We start from the raw sequence: 23,510 nt of genomic DNA, 5'->3' as shown, positions 1-23,510 counted from the left end.
GCGGTTCGTCTGGTCGCACCAGCCTCAAATGAACCGTACATACAATATCGTACCTACAAGAGAGAGAAACTTAATAAGCACAACATAGTTAACAACATATGTTCAACACTATGTCAAACGCAAACGAACACGGTGCCGATGAGAAAGTGCATCGCAGTGCAAGAAGAAACGTGCGTGACACAGCAAGTTAAGCACGGAGGCATGACAATACCAATGAAACGTGCACAACAATGCAAGTGGTGTGCATGAGAATGAAAGTGACGTGCATAACAATGCAGGATGAGTACAACTTCGAATGCACATTTGACACAAAACAACGGGCGAAGAAATGCAAGTTTCGACGAGGGCGACTCAATCTTGGCCTTCGGTTTACCTCCCGGAAGGGTCACAGCGTACTCAAAAAGGATACATCTTGCTTTTGACGAGTAACGATGAAACACGCATTGAAAGTTGGAGTTGAAGTTCCTGCGGAGGGATTTCGCGACGAAAAGTGCATTTTTCTTGTACTTTCTCGAGTGTCGGGGATTCCGATCACTACCAAATTTTGCAGGGAGCTCAAAGAGACCTTGAGGACCACCTTGGGAACACCACCGACCAGGTTTGGAGGCTATTGGAGGCCACCGACCAGGTTTGGTAAAGGGGGCTGGTTGGCCTACCAAAAAAGGTGGTCGCCCGACCACCTAGCCCAAATCCGGGGCAGTTTGGTACTTTCACACTTGTTTCTTTAAATACACTCGGCCAAAGCTCTTTTGCTCACAACTCTAAGTCCAAAATTAGTCTCTCTCCCTTCCTAGAGCATTTTCCCTCTCAGATCTGCGCTCTATACGCGTTTTCCCACGCCCCACGCAAAGTTGTTTCGCAAAATCTTTCAGTTTTCTTCACCTTGAACCGATTAGATTTTGATTTCGGTGCTTCTTTCTCCATTTTCACCACTTGAGGTAAGTTTGTCTCAATATTTGGAACATTTTATCGAGAGTTGGCTTTTGTTGACTTTTTCATTTCCCCAGAGTTGACTTTTGTTGACTTTTTCCAATTTTAGCTCATTTTGCTCATTTTTGCTCCGTTTTGCAGATTTTTTGAAATGGCAGGTCATTTCCCTCATGGCGGAGGTCCTCCAAGTGCCGGAGGTAAGCCAGATATTATGTCTTTGCCTCCGAGGGTTTGGCCATTTGATCCTGCGAGGTATCGCCCTCGGGAGCATATCCTTCCTCGGGCCGTTTTCTACCATTTTACCGATTTTGATGATCGAGCACCTGTGGATCTGCTATTGCGGGAGCCAGAGTCCCACCTTTCTCATCAGGCACGGGAGGTATGTACTTCACTTTTACGTTTTGCGCAATGTATTATGCATTTTCTGTGCATTTCATGCTTTCGCTCACTCTAGCACGCAGCTCGTTCTGAACACTTAGTTTATAACACAGTATTCCGTTTGCATCTTGAACACACAGCTCAATCACGTGAATTTCTGAACACGCAGCCCACATATTGATTGTGAACACACAGCATACACTTGTTGAGAGTTGAACACGCAGCCCAAACTGTTGAATTTCTAAACACGCAGCCCATACTTGTTGAGAGTTGAACACGCAGCCCAAACTGTTGAGGTGAACACACTGCACACACTTGTTGAGAGTTGAACACACAGCCCAAACTGTTGAGGTGAACACATAGCACACACTTGTTGAGAGTTGAACACGCAGCCCAAACTGTTGAGGTGAACACACAGCACACAGTTGTTGAGAGTTGAACACGCAGCCCATACTTGTTGAGATGAACACACAGCCCACTATTTCTGAAGTCTGAACACGCAGCCCAAAACACTTGATGTTGAACACATAACTCGAACCTTGAGTTGAACACACAGCCCAGCTCATGACATTGTATTTGATTTAATTTGCACACAGCTCATATTTTCATGTTGAACTGAATACATGTGTTCATTCTGAATGCAGGTATCTTCCCGTATTACGCGAGGATACGGCTCCATCGTTGCGGGGGAGTGGTACACGGAGCTCCCAGAGGCCGTCCGTGATTGGGTCTATCAGGCAGGGTTCGGACCCTTTTGCGCAGGGATATCTCGCTACCCCGCTAGCAGGACGTTGATGGGTGCCCTTGTAGAGAGATGGTGGGACACCACCAACTCCTTTCATTTCTCAGCCACCGGGGACATGACTATGGCCCTATTTGACTTTGCTGTACTGATAGACCTCGACATGGGAGGCTGGTCGATCCCTTACGATGAGGACATGGGCGAGTGGGAGGCTGCCTGGACTTATCTATTGGGAGCTTGCCCACCGGTTGACAGATCATCGGGCAGGGTCTGGTACACATGGTTTTCCACACATTTCAGGGGGACTGAGCCCGAGACTCCCGAGGAGGTAGCACAGTACACTCGGGGATTCTTGATGTTCCTCCTTGGGACCACTCTGTTTTCCGATAGGGGGAACACCGTCGGACTCTATCTGCTGAGTGCCCTGGTAGACCTATCACAGGTCAGTCGGTATGACTGGGGTGGTGCCGACTTGGCTACCCTCTATTGCTACATGAGCGCGACCTTCCACGAATGGGGGAACATAGTCGGCGGTTATTGGAGAGCTTGGGAGGTACTTTCTATCCTCTTTGATTTACATTTCTTCTTTTCGTTATCTGTACACTGCACGCTCGACACACTTTACATTCTGTACTTTGCATTCTGCTCTCAGCATTTTGCATTCTCTGTACATTTTGCACTCAGCATTCTATATTCTGATGGCTATTGGCCTGTTTTCCACAGTTATGGGTCTTTGCGTACTTTCCGACGCTGGCCCCAGAGCTCGAGGTGGCGGTGCCTCTCACGATCCCTTACTCGCTTGTATTCGAGGGCCAGTACCGGCCGAGGGCCCGGGAGACTTTGCCCTACCTGCGACAATATTTTGACACAGTGTGGTCGACAGACGTAATTTAGAACTCTCAGTTCTCCATGTTTTCATCTTTAATTCATCTTGCACATTTACAATTTCTAATCGACTTATGCATTGGTTATCCGCAGATCACATGGCAGCCCTGGGCGTCCTTGGGTGGAAACACCCGATTTCAGCTTGCTGGGGGGCGGGCCGCTTCTCGGTATAGGATCTTATTTGAGGGGCCCGTTGGTAGGGCCTAGTTTCTAGGGGATCGCTTCATGCGTCAGACTATGGGCTACCCCGAGCAGAGGGTCCCCGCAGCACCTCCGGTTGACATGCGGTCCACCGAGGGGCTCACTCCCCAGGATGTTAAGTCGGCCATGCTGGGCACTGATGTACTTCTGCATTTGGAGGAGGGGGAGTACGCGACCTACCGTCATACATACTTGATACCTCCATTGACAGGTGTCCATACTCCTACGAGGAGGTTTGCTGGCATGCCATCATCGAGCTGGGCCCGGGCTGCAGATATTCCTTTGACCAACAGGGCTGGCACATCGAGAGGCGGAGCTGGACTAGTCCTCTCGATTCCCCTGACTTATCATCAGGTCGGATGGCCAGATATCCCGACTGAGTTGACAAGATGGCGATACGGGACTTCCTACCCGAGAGCCCCCCATGCCTGATCATCGATACGTCAGTGATCCTGACTCATCACCAGTATGTTCCACTGCTTTTCGTTTACCACTCAGGTACTTAGGCATTTATTTACTCATTGATGACTTGAGCTTGTATCTGCAGCCTACCAGGGAGTATACGGAGGGGTTACCCTGGTTAGTAGCCTCACTCGAGGGCATGGTCCTGCGGAGAGAGATGCAATTGTCCATCGTCGGTGTCCCGGTACTCTTTAGTTTTCTTGCATTTGTCATACTTCTGATGACATGCTGAACTTGAATATTTCACTGCATTGATTAACTGTATGTGTAGAGCACATCCGATACACACCACATTCATGTACTGTATCTGCATGCACCGACCCTAAGTAGTTTTCTTGCATCTGCATCTGATATACATACTTTGGCTGATGTATTCAAATTGTGCTCTTTCTTTTCAGATGCCTCCGCTACATACTGGGCCATAGGCCGGGCCATCTAGGCCTCCTCGGAGAGCTGGGAGAGGGGGTTCGACTCGTGGCCGAGGCAGACGCAGAGCACCTGTCATAGAGGAGGAGTCCGGCGATGAGGAGGAGTCTGCACATCCCCAATCAGAGACATCTGCTGGCAGAGGGGATGACTCTGGTTCCGGTTCCGGTTCCGGTAGTGGGGATAATGCCGAGGAGGATTCCGAGGGCGGCGACTCCTATTCCGATGATAATGATGGTGCAGAGGCTGTTCTGCAGAAGAGGACGAAGAGGGCCTCTTACTCCTGTGCTTGATAGCATTGATGCAACTGTTCCCTGCTTTATTTGCCTTTTTACTAGTAGTTGTAGCACATTGTACATTATTAGACAGTTTTATTTTTTGTAAAACTTGTACCCTTGTTGTAAAATGTTGTAACAAAGGAAGCATGATGGAATGAAACAGCTTTTTGAAAAAGTGTTGCATTTTATGTTCTTGCATCGCATCGCATTATTTTGCACGAAAATGAGATTGAATGGAATTGTGCACCGAAAATTGCCAAGTCAGGTAGTGAACCGACATAACAAACTAAACAATCGACTTACTAAGAAATAACACAACCTTAGCAAGTTTTTAACTCGATAAACAAATCCCGGAAATGTTGATAAACAAAGAACAACAATTTCGACGGACAAAACTCGACAACTCGATAAAAACTTAACAACTCGATAAACTTAACAATTCGACTTGATAAGAAAAACTCAACAATAACTCGATAAACAAAACTCAACAACAACTCGATAATCAAAACTCAACAACAACTTGATAAACAAACGTATCTCGGACGATCGGGGTGACGGAACGCATTCGAAACAGAGGAAAACTCACACTTTCAACACTCCTAATGCATGGAAATGCTAGGAACTTTCTTCCAGAGGCTAGGACAAGACCAAAGCCCCACTTCTCTTCATGGCTGACCATCATAGGGAGCTGGCCGACCAGCTTTTTTCATCAGAGACCAAAGGGGTGGTCGGCCTACCAGAAAAGGTGGTCGACCGACCACCTGGCTTGGCAACCACCAAATTGTTGACACGTGTCCCCCGAACAGTGCCTTATCCTCCATAAAAGTCCCAGCTTCGTGGTTCTTTCATTTTATCTTAGTTTTACATCAAAATGGAAGCATTTCTCATCCAAAATCTCAAAGCTTGGATTGCTTCTCTAGACGGCTCGAAAAAGTTGAACTTCCGGGGCTTCGGCTTGAATGCCCTATTCACACTGGGCCGTACTCCGCTGCATCTTCCTTTCCTCCATACCACGGCAAGGTTTTGGAATCCGATAACACTCGTCTTTAGCTTTAGCGGGCAAGAGATGTGTCCTACTTTCGAAGATTTCCAAGCTTTGATGGAATCCGAGCGCAATGAGGAAATCTTGCCTCAACTCCGATTTGGCCACGTCCAAGCCCTAAAACGAATGTGCAGCCTCACTTTGCATGACCCTCGATCATTGATTCACGACGGGGAGCTGGACATCCCAAGCTTGGTTTGCTGGTTTTCTGATGCTGGTGACCGCGGCGACCATCATTGGCAGCGCTATCGGCGACACGCGCTTTGCCTATGCTTGCTTTCTCATTTCTTGCTTGCTCCGGGCTCCGGTGGATTTAGTGTCCGGTTGATCGAGGTTGCCAAAGGTTTGAAGGAGGGCAAGAGCTGCATCACCATGACATTGGCTGAGACATTGATGGGTTTAGAAGCTTTTCATCGCCGGGAGATGGCTAGGCTTGCGAGGAGCCCACTACTATTGCAGGTAATGTTTCCCACCCAATCTCACATATGTATGGCTCACATCACTCGGCCCTCAGGCTCGGTTTTTCTCACAAAACCCTTTTCTTTCTTTTCTCTCATCGTACATCTCTCTATTCTTTATTCTCTCATTTTTCATCCCTCCCCAGGTGTAGTTGATGGACAAGTTACAGATTGTGGAGTCTTTCCCAGCATACTCAGCTCGCGGCTACTTTTTTCGACAACGCCTGATCGATGCCCTGGATAAGGGGTGGTGGTACAACTAGATGTGCAGTTTGTCTGCAAACCGCATCGCTTGGCGCTGCCCTTGGCTCGACCTGCCAGCAATAAGTTACAACATGACCCGTCAACCTGGGATTCAATTGATTGGCATGACACACTGTGTCTTCTACTTTCCGTTCCGGTTCCAATGCCAGTTCGGGCATGATCAAACTTGCCTGCCAGAGGGGATAGAGTACCTTGCTGCATTCCCAGCCCGAGGCGCACAGCTTGCCCGGTATGCCACAGCATGGAGGACTAGAGAACTCCTGGCCCCCGCTCCCACTTTTAGTTGCACCTTGTATGATGAGTGTTTGGATTGGCTCAATGAAGAGGCATAAGAAGGGCCCACTTTGGCATCCGAGGCTTCGACCAGCTCTGGGAGGGGGCGCAAGAACACCTGACTTATCTATGCCTCAGATTTATTGTTTTTTTAGTACTTTCAAGTTTTCTTTATGAATGTAATAAAAAGCAACTTCAATTTGTATGCAAGAGCAGGAGAACTCTGTATTGAAATCAATGAAATTGAAGGTTGTGGGTACTGAAAATTCTCCGTTTTGGTCCAAAAATGGTCTAAGTTGTAAAAAGATTAATTTTGAACAAAGTCAACTTTTATTAAAACTTTTCAAAATCATTTTTGATATGGATTAGAACTGGACACGCCTGAAACCTGTCACTGAGATGCATAACCTCAGATCCTAGCAACTGGAAAGTTGCCCCTAGTCTGAATAATACCGCGGCACTACAAGGCAACAGAAAGTTGCCCCTAGTCTGAAAAGCACTACATCGGGGATCATACCCGAACTCTCGAATGCTGAATAGACAAAGATGGCCGAGATGATCAAATGGACAAAGTTGATAGGGTAAAAGTTTATGGCTGAACTTCAGGATGAAGTTGCCTGTGTATCCCAAAGATGGGAATCAAGCCTTACATAGTTCAGGTTGGGATTCTCTCGAGTATTTTCACTCTCCTTTTACGCTCTAACTTTTGCCAAGGTTGCCCTTTGCGGGTTTTCAACCTTGCGAGCTCAGTTTTTATAATTTCAAATTTTTGTGCTATGACTTTTGCCTAGGTCGCCCTCTCGGGTTTTCGACCTAGCGAGCCTCTCACGGGTAATATTTCTTCAACTTGTCCATGTTGATCGGTTGGTAGAACTCTAGGCCATCTAGGTCCATCAGAACCATAGCTCCACCTGACCAGATGGACTTAATGATGTAGGGACCAGTCCAATTGGGTCTGAAGTTGCCCCTAGGGTCGTGGATGAGAGCTCGGTTGTCCTTGAGCACCAAATCTCCTTCTTTTAGATTCCTAGACTTAATCTTCTTGTTGAAAGCCCGGGCAATTCTGCGCTGATAACCTTGAACATGGTACAGTGCTTTCAGTCTTCTCTCATCAAAGAGCATGAGTTCTTCAAATCTGCTCTACTGCCAATCTGCTTCGACTATCTGACACTCAGCCAACACTCGTAAAGACGGAACCTCAATCTCGATAGGTAGAACGGCCTCTATCCCATAAACTAATGAATACGAAGTCGCCCCAGTAAAAGTTCGAATTGACGTCCGGTAACCCCACAGAGCAAACGACAGCTTATCTGGCCAATCCCGGTAGGTTTTCACCATCTTCTATAGTATATGCTTGATATTCTTGTTGGCGGCCTCAACCGCTCCATTGGTTTGCGGCCGGTATGTGGATGACTTACGAAAAGTCACGTTGTATTTTCCAACAAGTCAATCACTTCCTTCTTGAAGTGGGAACCATTATCTAAAATGACCTCGTTTGGGACCCCATAACGACAGATGATGTTGTTTCTGATAAACTTTGCAACGTGCGACGCCTTCAACACCGCATAAGATTGGGCCTCAACCCACTTCGTGAAATAATCTATCACGACTAGGATGAACTCATGCCCATTCGACCCCTTTGGAGTAACAGCCCCGATCACATCGATTCCCCAAACTGAAAATGGCAACGGCGAAGTCATATTGTACAGCTTCGACGGCAGAATGTTCATGCGGTTGGCATGGATCTGACACTTGTGGCATCGCCGAACAAAGCCGATACAATCCTCCTCTATGGTGGACCAATAATAACCTTGTCGGAAGATCTTTCACGCTAGCATTACCCCGTTCATATGCGCACCGCATTCCCCTCCATGAATGGCCTCCATCAGGCGTTTCGATTCTTCAGCTTCAATACACAGTTTATTCATTCCCAGATGACCTCTTTTATACAATTTACCTCCGCAGATGATGAACTGAACGGCCATTCTTCTGATTGCCCTTTTATCCTTGGCATTTACCCATGGTGGATATGCTTCCTTCTCCAAGAAATTCCAAATATCGTAATACCAGGGGTTCTCATCTTGAACCTCGTCTATAGCAGTAATCGACTCGTAAACCGGCACAAATTTCTGGTCGATAATGACTGGACGCATCCGGACTCCAAACGGGATGTCTATCATGGAAGATAGAGTTGCTAGTGAATCTGCGAACCTGTTGTTTTCTCTTAGTAGATAAGTGAAGTTTAGCTTCTCAAACCGAGGAATCAGCAGATCCAAGGTCTGGTGGTACATTATCATCTTTTCCTCTTTGACCTTCCAGTCTCCTTTTGCTTGAGACACAACAAGGTTCGAGTCCCCGATGACGTCCAACCGTTTTGCCCCTAGTTCCAGGGTTGCTTCTAGACCGACAATACATGCCTCATATTCTGCTTCGTTGTTCGAGACTTTGAATCGGAGTTTGAATGCTAGAGGGATACGGGAATTGTCGGGTGCTATCAGTAACACCCCTATCCCATATCCGTACTGGTTTGACACTCCGTCAAAGTACATCGTCCAAGTTTCATCTTCGATATGCAAAATGGCCTCATCTGGGAATAAGTACTCAACTGCTTCACCTCCTTCCACTGGATGATTGGCTAAGAATTCTGCTACTGCTCTTCCCTTGACTGACTTGCGTGTCACATATTTCAGATCGAATTCGGAAAGCAACACCAACCAACGAGCTAGCCTACCCGTAAGTGCCGATTTCTCGAAGAGATATTTGATGGGATTTAGTCGTGAAATCAACATTACGGACTGAGCTAACAGGTAGTGCCGCAGCTTCCTGGTAGCCCATACCAAAGCTAAGCAAGCCTTTTCCAACGGTGTGTAGCGAGTCTCATACTCTAGCATCTTCTTGCTCAGATAGTAGATAGCTCTCTCCACTTTGTCCTCTGATTCTTACGCGAGCATGCAGCCCATTGTAGTCTCAGTTATTGAAAGATACAAAATCAACGGTCTCCCCGGCTCTGGCGGTGACAGCACAGGTGGGTTCTGTAAGTATTCCTTGATCTGTTCAAAAGCAGCTTAACATCGGCCGTCCCATTGGAATTTCTTTCCTTTCTTCAGGATGCCAAAAAGTGGTTCACAAGTCAAGGTTAATTATGAGATAAACCGTCTTATGAATTGCACTTTGCCTAGAAAACCTCGCACCTCTTTTTCAGTCCTTGGTGGTGGCATTTCTAGGATGGCCTTGATTTTGGAAGGGTCGACTTCGATACCTCTCTGTGTAATCAGAAACCCCAGCATTATCCCTGCTATAACACCAAACGTACACTTCTGAGGATTCAGCCGCAACCGTAATTCTCTGATCCTTTGAAAGAACTTTTGCAAGGCGGTGTAGTGGCCTTCTCTTTCCTTGGACTTGACAATCATGTCGTCCACGTACACCTCAACCTCTTTGTGGATCATGTCATGCAATATTGTGATCGCGGCCCGTTAATATGTAGCTCCAGCATTCTTCAGCCCAAATGGCATTACCCTGTAGCAATAACTCCCCCACGGGGTGGTGAATGCAGTCTTTTCTCGGTCTTTAGGTGCCATCACTATCTGGTTATAGCCCGAAAAGCCATCCATGGACGAAAGCAAAGCATGCCTCGCTGTGAAGTTCACTAACTCATCGATATGCGACAAGGGGAAGTCGTCCTTCGGACTAGCTCTGTTCAAATCCCTAAAATCCACGCATACTCGGATCCTACCATCCTTCTTCGGCACCGGAACGATGTTGGCCAACCAAGTTGGGTATTCGGATACCAGCAGGAAACCTGCGTCAATTTGCTTGGTGACCTCTTCCTTAATCTTGAGAGCCCAGTCTGGGCGGATCCTTCTGAGTTTTTGTTTAACGAGTCGGGCCTCAGGGTCAAGAAGGATCTGGTGCTGTACAATCTCAGGATCGATTCCAGGCATGTCTTCGTGGGACCACACGAAAATATCTTTGAAATCTTTTAATAAAGCGACTAAGCGCTCGCGTTCCTCCGAAGACAACGTGGACCTGATCTGGACCAGCCGCGGGTCCTCCTCAGTACCAATATTCACAGTAGTGATTTCATCCATTAAGGGTTTGACAAATCTTTCCTGCTCTTGTTCAATTAAGTGTTGCAAAATCGGAGGAATTTCTTCCTCGTCGTTTTCATCAAAATTTTGAAAGTCTGAGTTAATGCAATAAATCAAGGGCACAGAAAAGTACTCAGAAACCACAGTCACATCATTCTCATTAAGCACATCCAAATCGTCTAATTCTTCGGTTACAATAGACTCAAAAAAGAAAGAAAAAGATGACCTGGACAGGACTGTGGTATCCGAGTTATCACCTCCTGGAATACCGGACTCAGATTCAGTCGAGCTGGAACTTGATTCCGACTCAACAGACTCGGTGGAATCAGATTCCGGCTCACTACCTGACCCGGTGCTGCTTGACAAAATTCCCTCTTCATATTGCCAAATGAGAGAGGGAGCGATAGATGCATCCAAAATGTTTGCTGGTAGGCCCACAACCGTTTCATTCCCGATCATGCATACCGAGAAGTTATCTCCCAAGCACTTCTGTTCGATCGGAGGATCTGAAAGTAGACATGCCAGCGCTACCCCCGTTTCATTTTCGGCGTCCTCAGACTCCATTTTCTTGCTCTGCTCAGCCTTAGCTGATGGGTCCGTCTGCTCTTTGGCAATGTCATCCCCAGACAACTGTAGGTCAAAGAAAATCTCAAACCCTAGCACACGGCACTTCTCTTCGTTTATCCACGGCTCCGGGAAGCCACAAAATGGAAAATCCTCTCCCTCCCGGACGAAGCATCCGTTTAGGGTACCCTGGATGGGTCGGTGCATTAACCCATACGGCTTCCCTGCCTTCTTTGCTCTGGCTTTCCCAGCCATCTCCTTACCTTTCCTTATCCAATCCTCTTTGGTGGGTAGATAACCCAAGCCAAAGGTGTGTGGGTTGTGTGGCACTTCGGCCAATGCTGCAATGCCCTTCCGGCCGCTCTTTCCCAATCCTATCCTGGGGATGTGTTGAGGCTTGCTCATGAGGTATACAGATTGCGCACTGACATACACCCCCTCATTAATAGCCAAAATGTTCTGTACGACTCGGGCCTTAGCCAGAGTGAAACTGGATAAGAACACATCCTCTATACCGTGCTCAATTTCTAGGACTGGTGTAGACACCTCTGGCGGTGGATGGATCGATGAATTTCCAAAAACAATGGCTACTCCCTTCCCATGGGGGTATTTCACCATCGGATGTAAGGTGGACGAAACTGCCTTCGCCTGGTGTAGCCACGACTGCCCCAAGAGTAGATTGAAGGTCGCAGGAACTTCTAAGACATGAAAGTCAATCTCATGTTGTCCCGGCCCAACCTTGGTATTAATTTTTACTGTCCCCATTACTTCTCTGCTCGTGTTATCATATGCCCAAATCACCTAGGCTGTCGGCACAAAGTCCGCAGTCTTTAAACCGATCGCATATGCGGTTCTTGTCGGGCACACATTAATGGCGGACCCTGTGTCGACAAGCACCACGGGTATCCATTTGTTTCTGCACTCCACAGAGATGTAGAGTGGTTTGTTGTGGTTCGCACCCTCAGGTGGTAGTTCTTTGTCAGAGAAAGTCAACATCGGGGTAGCCCCTCCCGGAAAAACTAAGCCTATCAGCTGTTCGGGCGTGGCGCCTATTGAGAGCTTGGCCTTGTCCATGGCCGATAAGACAGCTTGTCGATGCACTCGTGATGCCATAAGCAGTCCCCAGATGGAGATGTCTGCTTGTATCTTTTTCATTTGCTTCAGTACAGCCTCTTCTTCGAGTTGTTTCTCTTTCTGTTTCTCCGCCTCCTTATCTTTCCCAGACACCTCTGGCTGATCCAGATGTGGGGGCTTAAAATACCGCCCGCTTCTAGTCATATGATCGACTTCGCCGATGTACCAGGTATCGTCTGGTTGGTTGCTCCACCAATCCTCATCCGTGTGGGCAAGACATAGATTATCGTCCTCCCACCACATTCCATCGGCAGCCAACAGACACCTGTCCGGCTCTGGTACAATTATACCCACAGTACTTCCTGTTCACATGCTTGCAGCATTCGGTGTACCCGTGCACACGGCACTTTCAGTCCCCACGAGGGCTTTAGCTTTCCTGATTCTCTCAGAATCCCCAAATCTTTCTTGTTCCAACTACGTCAGTACCGCTGGTTGTTCAATAATTCCTGTATTCAAAATGCCCAGATCTTGAGCGAAATTCTTAGCACCGGCGCTCTCCGACGATGCATTCTGATTTTCGACCCTTCTGGCCACAATTGATGTTCTTACCCCTACCGGGCCTTGTCCCAACTGAGTTTCGTCGACAATATCTGGTAGGTCATCAAGCCACCCAGTGACCTCTGCTGACTCCTCAAAATCTGACCAGTTGACTACCATGCCCTCTGGATCGTGTTCATTGAAAAATTGGAGGTTAGCAAAATCCTCCTCCATAGCTACCAAGTCATCTATCCTCTGACCAAATTCATCCCCCTGTATCACGCAAAGTTGTGCCCCTGCCGGTAATTCCACATTTGGCCTAACCTGGCCTACTGATAAAATGTAGTCACTCGGACTGTATACCTCCTCAGCAAAACTCCCAAATACCTCTGATTCTGACTCAACAATCCCATTCTGCCCTGAAATCTCCCCTGTTCTGTCTTCGATAGTCACCACCATTGGTTCAAGTTGGGTTCTGGAGATGTCCAATATGCACAAGTCAGTGCAGTCAGGAAGGAGCACCTCCGGCTTGGGTAGGTGGGATAGGGTGATATATATGATAGGATCGTAAAATACGACCCCAGTCTGGATAAAGTTGATACGTTTGGGGGTGGAGCTTGGTTGTGCGGTGAGAGAGGGTTTGTAGTGACATTGGATTTTTCTGGAGGCACAATCACCTGCTTGTCAACGAGATCCTGAATCTCGTGACACAATCTAAAACATTGGTCAGTGTCGTGACCATGTTATTGGTGATATGCGCAGTATTTTGCTAGGTTATGAGAGGGAGGGAGTGGATTTGGTAATGGCCTCGGCTCCAGGGGCTTTAGGTGCCCTTTCCGGATTAATTCCCCCAGAGCCTTGGACAGGGGCATATATAATGGAGTGAAGGTCCTCTGGCCTCGAGGTTGGTATTTGGTGGTTTGTGTGTTGCTTCCAGACGCGCTGGAGAAAGGTGTAGCTGCCATAGGTCTTGGAGGGGAAATGGTGGTGACCATGCTTACTTCTGAAGCTCTAGCATTTGCGGCATTGCTGGTCCCTGTATTGTTGTTGCGGTTGAAGGTTCTTCTGGGTTTCTCTCTGTCATTATAAATCAAGCCCTGTTTCAAGGCATCCTCAATCTGTACTCCCATCTCATGCAGATCTGAAAAGGTGGGGAAGGGGAGCATGATCATTTTTTGCATCAGCTTAGGATGGAGATTGCGCACAATTATCCGGATTTGGTCTTTATCAGTAGGCCTTAGGGTCATCATCGAGGCCTTTGCCCTCCACTGGGCTACGAATTCAGAGAAGCTCTCCTTAGGCTCCTGCCTTGTTGTCTCAAGATCATGGGTTGTAATCTCGATTTGTGTGTTATAGGAGTACTATGCAATAAAAGCCTTGGCCATCTCATCCCAATTCCGCTTAACATCGTCTTCTAACTTCGCGCACCAGATAGCGGCCACACTCGACAGGGTCCGGCCGAATAATGAATGCTTCTGCGGTCTGGTGAGGCCCATCGGCCGTAGTATATCGGAGAACAAACGGAGATGCACCATGGGATCTCCAAATCCGTCAAAGCGATCAATTTGTGGCATTTTGAACCTATCTAGTAGCGTCACAGCCACATTAGTGCACCAGTCCTCAATGTCCGGGATAGACTTCACCCCCTGGGATTTCTTGAACAACTTCTCAAGCTTGCTCAGTTTCAATGCTGTAGGGTCGACCTCGAACTCGAAGGGAGAGTCCGGTTGATTGATAGGCGTAGGTGCCTTGGACAATTGAAGTAGAATCGGGGGTGGAGCCAGCCCTGTCGGAATGTTCGTCTCTTCCTGGACATTTGGTACCTCCCCGGCTGGCGGAACTCCTGGTGGTGGAGGAGCTTGATGCGAAGCAGATGCTCCGTTTTGCTATTGCAACCTGGTGATTAGCTCGGCCTGCTGGGCCATGATCGCAGCCTGCTGCTTGGCAAGTTCTGCTTGGCGGACGGCGTCCTCTTGCATGGCTTTCATGCTCTCTTGGAGTTGACGCATCATTGCCTCCATCCCTGACGTGTTCTGCTGATCCATTTGACTGACTGGTATATCTATCTCTATGGCAACAATTGAGACCTCAGCCTGACTGTCCACTGATGGGGTAGACCACTGCTCTGGCAACCTCTGCTCAGACACACTGCGTTTTCTCGGCCTCCATCTGATAACCGGGGGTAGAGAGTGGAACACTGGTTGTCCGTCAACCAGATCCTCAGATCGATTGAGTCGGCGACCTCTTGTCCAGAGTGCTTGGGGAATATCTGCTTGGTCTGAAGCAATTGTGCTAAACTACCTAGCAAAAAGATAAAATAAAGCAATAATAAGGAAATAAATAACCAAACAAACGGACAGCATAACGGCTTAAAATAAACACACAACACACAGTTGGGTATCACAACACACAGTCGATAAGCTGCAAATACTGTTCTCAAACACTGATCATTATCCCCAAATCACTGTCCTCAAAACTGAATCTGATACCCGCAGATAACTGATTCCCAAAACACTGAACTGGTGCCCGCAGGCCTGATGCCCAAACTTGCAAACTGATACATGGATTCCTGTAGAGACGCACTCTAAAAGCACATAACAAGCAAGTGAGAGCCAAAACACCCCTATGTTGGGGTAGGGTTTCCTTGTCCTATTTTGTCAGGAGCTAGGGTTTCACTACGCACGCAGCGGTTTCAAACAACCTATATCGGGTAAGCAACCTGTCCTAGCTTGGAATGGTCACTATGGATCCGAATATGCACTAGGTCGAATGGTCAAAGAGGGTGCCCCGGTAAAACCAGGGTTTGTGTTCCCGTCGTGGCAGAGCCCGCAACCGGTCAGCCTTATGGCACGCTTCTCGAAGCGAGCCTTCGGCAAACACGGTGTCCTAGGTGCACCGATGCAAAAGCAATGCAAAGAAACACACAAGTGTAGTCAAAACTAGATATCACGAGTTCGAGTCAAGTTCTCTAAATCCCCAGCAGAGTCGCCAGAAACTATAGACGTCCCCGAACATCCCGGGAGGGAAATCTCGTTTCGTTCATTTAGGTTCACTACAGTTCAGGACTCAAATGTCACGGTCCTGTATCTAATCTCGCAGAGTGCAATGCAAAACCGATGAATCATTAAAGAGTCCAAGTCCGGCAAATCGTTTTTTGAAAATAGATTTTTTTGACAGAAGTGCGAAACATGGACTGCTTTGCCAGATACAGAGTCGCCACCTAAATATTTTATTTTGGAAAATTTAAGAAACCCTGACTCGTTTGCCTAAGGCCACGTGTCCGTCATCACCAAAGTTGCCTCATCTCGGGAACTTGGGTACAATTGGGGAAGGTCACTTCGTGAGCACCCTCGCTCGCCCGATCAAAGATCGGTCTCTACTAACCATGATATCGAGTTTTGAAAACATTATGTGTTCTTATTCCGGTTATTAGCCTAGATTTACTACGTGATGCGCATAGCATACAAGTATAGACTGGATTGCCTGAATTGGAATAACACATCTCATGTTTGTTTATTTTGAAAATGATTTGATGGTGCTACCCGCAAGTAGGCTAAGACGTGGATTTGCCACTCTCGGGTGGTCTTTAGAAAACATGGTTTTGCCACTATCTAGTGGGCTTAAAACTCACAGTCAATGCATTATTGCAATTCAGATAATCCAACCTTCGCCCACAGGCATTCAGGCAGTTATACCACATAAGCACATAGCCTCATGGTAAGCATGCTATCATGGCAATCACTCACACACATGCAAGGATGCTAAAGCATAAACACTTATCAAGTACTCCAAGCCAAAACAGAAGCTATGTTAAAAATCCGTGCATGATCCTAACAATGCTGAAATGCCTAATGCAACACATGCATGAATGCAACTTTAATAGGCTCGGCTATTCTAAAGATGGCATGTGAAATGCTACAACTAACAAGTATTCAATCTCGGAATTGAAGTACAATGCAGTTAGTATGATGCGCCGAGCCTGGTGCATGCAATACAGATGAATGATGCAAACATAAGTATGCTAATTGAAACATGCTCTAATCTAACCATCATAAGCTGGTAAATAAAAGGGAGAAAGACGTGGGGTTGGAAGACATACATCACACATACGCACACTTATTATAATTGTGCCCTCGCTCGGAGGGTCCGAATAAATAATACAGTCCGAATAAATAATTACAGTCCGAATGAATGATTAAATATTACAAAACCCTATTTAATTAACAAATTAACTAGTAAAGTGAATAAACTAGCATGCAAATTCATAGACCGCCTCAGCTCTATTCCGAATGATGAAAGATGCAAGTTCGAGTTGCCTTGCGCATAAATCCATTGCGATGCCCCGATTCGCCTTTGTTTGCAATTAACCCCGGAATGCTGTGCAAGGCTTTAGAAAGTTGCTGATTTCTGATTTGCTGCAACAGAGAACAAGAAAGCGGCATGGCAAAGTATTTTCACATATGTATGCACACCTCGATCCTTGTGCCACCAATCACGTATCTCGATGCAAAATGGCCGAGGAGTCGAATTGCACGACTCGATGTGAAATGAATGCACATATATACACAACAAGGCCTAGACTCCACAATGCACGTGATGTAACATGGCATACACAATGCTCTAACATACAACCTAACATACGCAATGCTATGGACTGAAATGGCATACACAATGCACGATGGACTTACACCAACATGAGTGGACCTCAGCCATACTCACATCAGTGGCCATATGATGGAAATGAGACAACCAAAACACATACAAACATGCACGATGCAAGGGATTGATCCTAAGGCATCAAATGCCACTCTACCAAAGCATGGAAAAGGATGCAATATGGCATACAAATACACAAATTCCAGCTCTGAAACATGATACAAAATGGTCCCGGAACATGCAAACATGGCACACAATGCAAGCTAGGGGGCCCAGGTATCGAAACTAGTGAAGTGCGTTACACTAGAGGTACCCAAAGCAATGCACTAATGGCAAAACCAACCCCAAACAAACCCTAGGTAGGTCTGAAACAGTGGGGAAATGGCCTAAAATGATGGCTCGGAATGCAACAAAATGGAGCTCATTCAATGGTCGGTAAATGAGGCATACAAGCCCGACTCTCAAACACATTTAAAGAGTATAAAACATGACAATATGGCATTCAAACAAGCTCTGAAATATAATGTATAATGGCCCCAAAACAAGGAAATACCTCAGTATATGCATGTATTGGACCCCGAAACTCAAAGCTAAGCAAGTGTATTGAACCACAAGCATGCAAAACAAACACCATTCGACCATGAGACCCAAAAATAGAGCAAAAGCAGTCCAAAATATGCCTAAGATCAGTTTAAGGCATGGCCAAAAAGTGCTAACATGAAGGGCCAAAACAACATGCAACATAGGCTAGTAAGCATGGTTTTCACTACATGTATATGAAGCACAAGAGAGGTCACCAAACCAGCTAAAAACAGAAACATGGCATGTCAAATAAACCCCAAAAACCCATGTAAACTCAGTCAACACATGCTAGAATGAGGTGCTCCATTGAGAGGCCAATAAGAGGGTTGTTCAACACATACAAGATAGACATGCAACATGGAAAAGCCACTTCTGGAAATCAGTTATGTGGGTCCTAAAACTCACCAAAAATGCCCTGAAATGGGTCAATGAAGCATACAATGAAAGGTCCCTTTGAAAGGCCTTGAGGAGGATTGCTCCACACATGCATGATAGACACAAAATATGGCCAAAGGGGCTCCGAAAAGAGTTAAGGCTGACCTAAAAACTCACAAATAATGGCCTAAAATAAGACTTCAAAGCATGCAAAATGGGGGTCCTTTGGAAGGCCAAAAGGGCCAACAAACAAGACAAGGAGAGAGAGGGTCACCCCCCTCTAATTTTGGCTCTCAAAATAGTGTGACAGCCACTGAAAATCAACTGGATTTCAGTGGCTAGAAGGCTAAACAAAGCATGCAACAAAGGCCTAGATGCAAGGCTCAAAACAAGATGCAAACAAGCATACAAGGGGGTAGATGACCCCCAACAGAAAAATTCCCTTATAAAACTTCAAGAGAAGCTCAAAATAAGACTCTTTTTAGTTTATGACAAATCTCGAAAATGCTTGCAAGCAAGGCTAACATAGGAAGCAAAATAAGCCTACAAAGAGGGATGGAGCATAAAAGGAGGTAAATGACCTCAAATAGAAAAGTATCCTTAAACAAACTTCAAGAGGAGCTCAAAATAAGACACTTTTCAGTTTAAGATGAAACCCAAAAATGCTTGCAAATAGGCCTAAGTTATGAAGCAAAATAATGCAAAAATGTAGGAAATGATGATTTACCCTTGTAGCACAGCAATGCAGCAAGTTCTGGACCAAGAAGGTGAGCCTTCAACCTCTGAAAAACAGCTCCAGGGTGCTTGGATGGATGGTGGGGGTGTTGTGCTAGGAGGTGTGGTGTAATGGCTAAGAACAATGGAATATTTGAGCTTAGATGAGAGAGATATGGAGAAGAGTATGTATATGCCTTGGCTAAATTTTCTAACCTTTGCAAATGGAGAGGAGGGTTTTTTTTATAGAGGAAGAGGGCCAAGGAAGCCTCAAGCAAGGGTCGAGCTTCTTGAGGAAGCTAGACCAAAGGGGTCAAGCTTCCTCAAGAAGCTTGAAAAAAGGGTCAAGGTTCTTCTTGAAGCTAAGCAAAAGGATCAAAACCTCCTTAAGAAGACAAACAATAGGGTGAAATCTCGGAGGAAGGGTCAAATGCTTCACAGTTGGCATAGCTGTGTTGCACTCAGGAGGACCAAAAAAGAGATGGTTGGCCAACCAGTTCAAGTGGTCGGCCGACCAGGGTTCAAAAGGGTCAAGGTACAAAGCTAGTCGGCTATAACAGAAAGGTGGCCTCCCAGATGAGTTGAATACAGCTGTATGGTGGGAGACCAGAAAATATGGCCCAAGAGTGAGAAAAACCAGCTTTCTAGCAAGGTTCAAAAGGGTCAGGAAGAAAAGCTAGTCGGCCTACCCATATTGGTGGCCTCCTAGATGAGTACAACACAATGGTGGTGTGGGAGACCAGAAATTATGGCCCAAAAGTGGGGAAAACCATCTTTCTGTCAAGAAAACCGGTTGGAGGAGAGAGAAAATGATTTCCAAAAGAATTGCTGGTCTCCCACTATAGTACCACCTTCCAAACAATGAAAATAGGGTCCATACCAAAAATGAACCCTAACCGATGCAAAACGAAGGTTCGGGGGCCAAAACACGCGGCCTGGGGCCCCGAAAACAGGCTGTTAGGTACCGGAAGTGGCGTGCGACCACGAAGGTGGTCTCTCGGGTGACAGTGCCCCTCAAAAGAGAGGAAACAAGGTGTGTACCAAAAATCAAAGCAAACAGAGGTAATTAAGCGGTCCCGAACCGAGGCACACGGCCGATGGCTCTGAAAATCGAAAACTGATCTCTAAACGGGAAAAATGGCCTACGACCACGAAACGTAGCCTACGGCCACTGAGAGATGGTCTACGAGACCTCTCCCTCCCTTTGAGAAGAGAAAACAGAGAAAACAGGACCTAGTTCGCAAACTGAGGCAAAGCACAAAAGAGCCCCGAAGTCCGGAGGCAAGGTTCGTAGTCGGGACTCATTTAATAATTTCTCAAAATAGTTCTTCCTTCTTTCCTTAATCTCTCCATCCCTCACCAATACCTTAGAATCCTCACTCTTGATACATTTAACTTGATTAAAATCTCTCGTTTTCTTCTCCTGTATCTTAGCAATTTATATATAAACTTCAAGAGGAGCTCAAAATAAGGGTAGATGACCTCAAACAGAAAAGTATCCTTAAACAAACTTCAAGAGGAGCTCAAAATAAGACACTTTTCAGTTTAAGACGAAACCCAGAAATGCTTGTAAATAGGGCTAAGTTATGAAGGAAAATAATGCAAAAATGGGGAAAATGATGACTTACCCTTGTAGCACAGCAATGCAGCAAGTTCTGGACCAAGAAGGTGAGCCTTCAACCCCTGAAAAACAGCTCCAAGGTGTTTCGATGGATGGTGGGGGTGTTGTGCTAGGAGGTGTGGTGTAATGGCCAAGAACAATGGAATATTTGAGCTTGGATGAGAGAGATATGGAGGAGAGTATGTATATGCCTTGGCTAAATTTTATAAGCCTTGCAAATGGAGACGAGGGTTTGTTTTATAGAGGAAGAGGGCCAAGGCTTCTTGGAGAAGCCTCAAGAAAAGGTCAAAGCTTTTCAAAGAAGCTTAACCAAAAGGGTCAAGTTTCTCCTTGAAGCTAAGCAAAAGGATCAAAACCTCCTTAAGAAGACAAACAAGAGGGTGAAATCTCAGAGGAAGGGTCAAATGCTTCATAGTTGGCACAGCTGTGTTACACTCAGGACGACCAAAAAAGAGATGGTTGGCCAACCAATTCAAGTGGTCGACCGACCAGGGTTCAAAAGGTTCAAGGTACAAAGCTGGTCGGCTATACCAGAAAGGTGGCCTCCCAGATGAGTAGAATACAGCTGTATGGTGGGAGGCCGGAAAATGTGGCCCAAGAGTGAGAAAAACCAGCTTTCTAGCAAGGTTCAAAAGGGTCAGGAAGAAAAGCTGGTCGGCATACCCATATTGGTGGCCTCCCAAATGAGTACAACACAATGGTGGTGTGGGAGACCAGAAATTATGGCCCAAAAGTGAGGAAAACCAACTTTCTGTCAAGAAAATCGACTGGAGGAGAGAGAAAATGATTTCCAAAAGAATTACTGGTCTCCCACTATAGTACCACCTTCCAAACAATGAAAATAGGGTCCATACCAAAAATGAACCCTAACCGATGCAAAACGAAGGTTCGGGGGCCAAAACACGCGGCCAGGGGCCCTAAAAACAGGCTGTTAGGTACTGGAAGTGGTGTGCGACCACGAAGGTGGTCTCTCGGGCCACAGTGTCCCTCAAAAGAGAGGAAAGAAGGTGTGTACCAAAAATCAGAGCAAACGGAGGTAGTTAAGCGGTCCCGAACCGAGGCACACGGCCGATGGCTCTGAAAATCGAAAACTGATCTCTAAACGGGAAAAATGGCCTATGACCACGAAACGTAGCCAACGGCCACTGAGAGATGGTCTACGAGACCTCTCCCTCCCTTCGGGAAGAGGAAACAGAGAAAACAGGACCTAGTTCGCAAACCGAGGTAAAGCACAAAAGAGCCCCGAAGTCCGGATGCAAGGCTCGTAGCCGGGACTCATTTAATAATTTCTCAAAATAGTTCTTCCATCTTTCCTTAATCCCTCCATCCCTCACCAATACCTTAGAATCCTCACTCTTGATACATTTAACTTGATTAAAATCTCTTGTTTTCTTCTCCCGTATCTTAGCAATTTATATGCAAACTTCAAAAGGAGATCAAAATAAGGGTAGATGACCTCAAACAGAAAAGTATCCTTAAACAAACTTCAAGAGGAGCTCAAAATAAGACACTTTTCAGTTTAAGACGAAACCCAGAAATGCTTGTAAATAGGGCTAAGTTATGAAGCAAAATAATGCAAAAATGGGGAAAATGATGACTTACCCTTGTAGCACAGCAATGCAGCAAGTTCTGGACCAAGAAGGTGAGCCTTCAACCTCTGAAAAACAGCTCCAAGGTGTTTCGATGGATGGTGGGGGTGTTGTGCTAGGAGGTGTGGTGTAATGGCCAAGAACAATGGAATATTTGAGCTTGGATGAGAGAGATATGGAGGAGAGTATGTATATGCCTTGGCTAAATTTTATAACCCTTGCAAATGGGGAGGAGGGTTTGTTTCATAGAGGAAGAGGGCCAAGGCTTCTTGGAGAAGCCTCAAGAAAGGGTCAAGCTTCTCCTTGAAGCTAAGCAAAAGGATCAAAACCTCCTTAAGAAGACAAACAAGAGGGTGAAATCTCGGAGGAAGGGTTAAATGCTTCACAGTTGGCACAGCTGTGTTGCACTCAGGAGGAACAAAAAGGAGATGGTTGGCCAACCAGTTCAAGTGGTCGGCCGACCAGGGTTCAAAAGGGTCAAGGTACAAAGCTGGTCGGCTATACCAGAAAGGTGGCCTCCCAGATGAGTAGAATACAGATGTATGGTGGGAGGCCAGAAAATGTGGCCCAAGAGTGAGAAAAACCACCTTTCTAGCAAGGTTCAAAAGGGTCAGGAAGAAAAGCTGGTCGGCCTACCCATATTGGTGGCCTCCCAGATGAGTACAACACAATGGTGGTGTAGGAGACCAGAAATTATGGCTCAAAAGTGAGGAAAACCAGCTTTCTGTCAAGAAAAATGGCTGGAGGAGAGAGAAAATGATTTCCAAAATAATTACTGGTCTCCCACTATAGTACCACCTTCCAAACAATGAAAATAGGGTCCATACCAAAAATGAACCCTAACCGATGCAAAACGAAGGTTCGGGGGCCAAAACACGTGGCTCGGGGCCCCGAAAACAGGCTGTTAGGTACCGGAAGTGGCGTGCGACCACGAAGGTGGTCTCTCGGGCCACAGTGTCCCACAAAAGAGAGGAAACAAGGTGTGTACCAAAAATCGGAGCAAACGGAGGTAGTTAAGCGGTCCCGAACCGAGGCACACGGCTGATGGCTCTGAAAATCGAAAACTGGTCTCTAAACGGGAAAAATGGCCTACGACCACGAAACGTAGCCTACGGCCACTGAGAGATGGTCTACGAGACCTCTCCCTCCCTTCGGGAAGAGAAAATAGAGAAAACAGGACCTAGTTCGCAAACCGGTAGCCGGGACTCTGAAACCTCAGAACGAGCACAATATACGTCATCACCGAGCGCTCAATTGGTGACGTCTGAGTCTTAAGGTCGGTCAAAAATGGGGTGTCTACAGCTGCCCTAACAGAAGCAATGATACAGCAGCAAAGACAACAACCTCCACCTCCTCCGATTCAAGTAG

Source organism: Camellia sinensis, chromosome 6 (assembly GCF_055761805.1).
Source record: "Camellia sinensis isolate YWXY chromosome 6, ASM5576180v1, whole genome shotgun sequence".
NCBI lineage: Eukaryota > Viridiplantae > Streptophyta > Magnoliopsida > Ericales > Theaceae > Camellia > Camellia sinensis.
Note: the sequence above shows the minus strand (reverse complement) of the source record.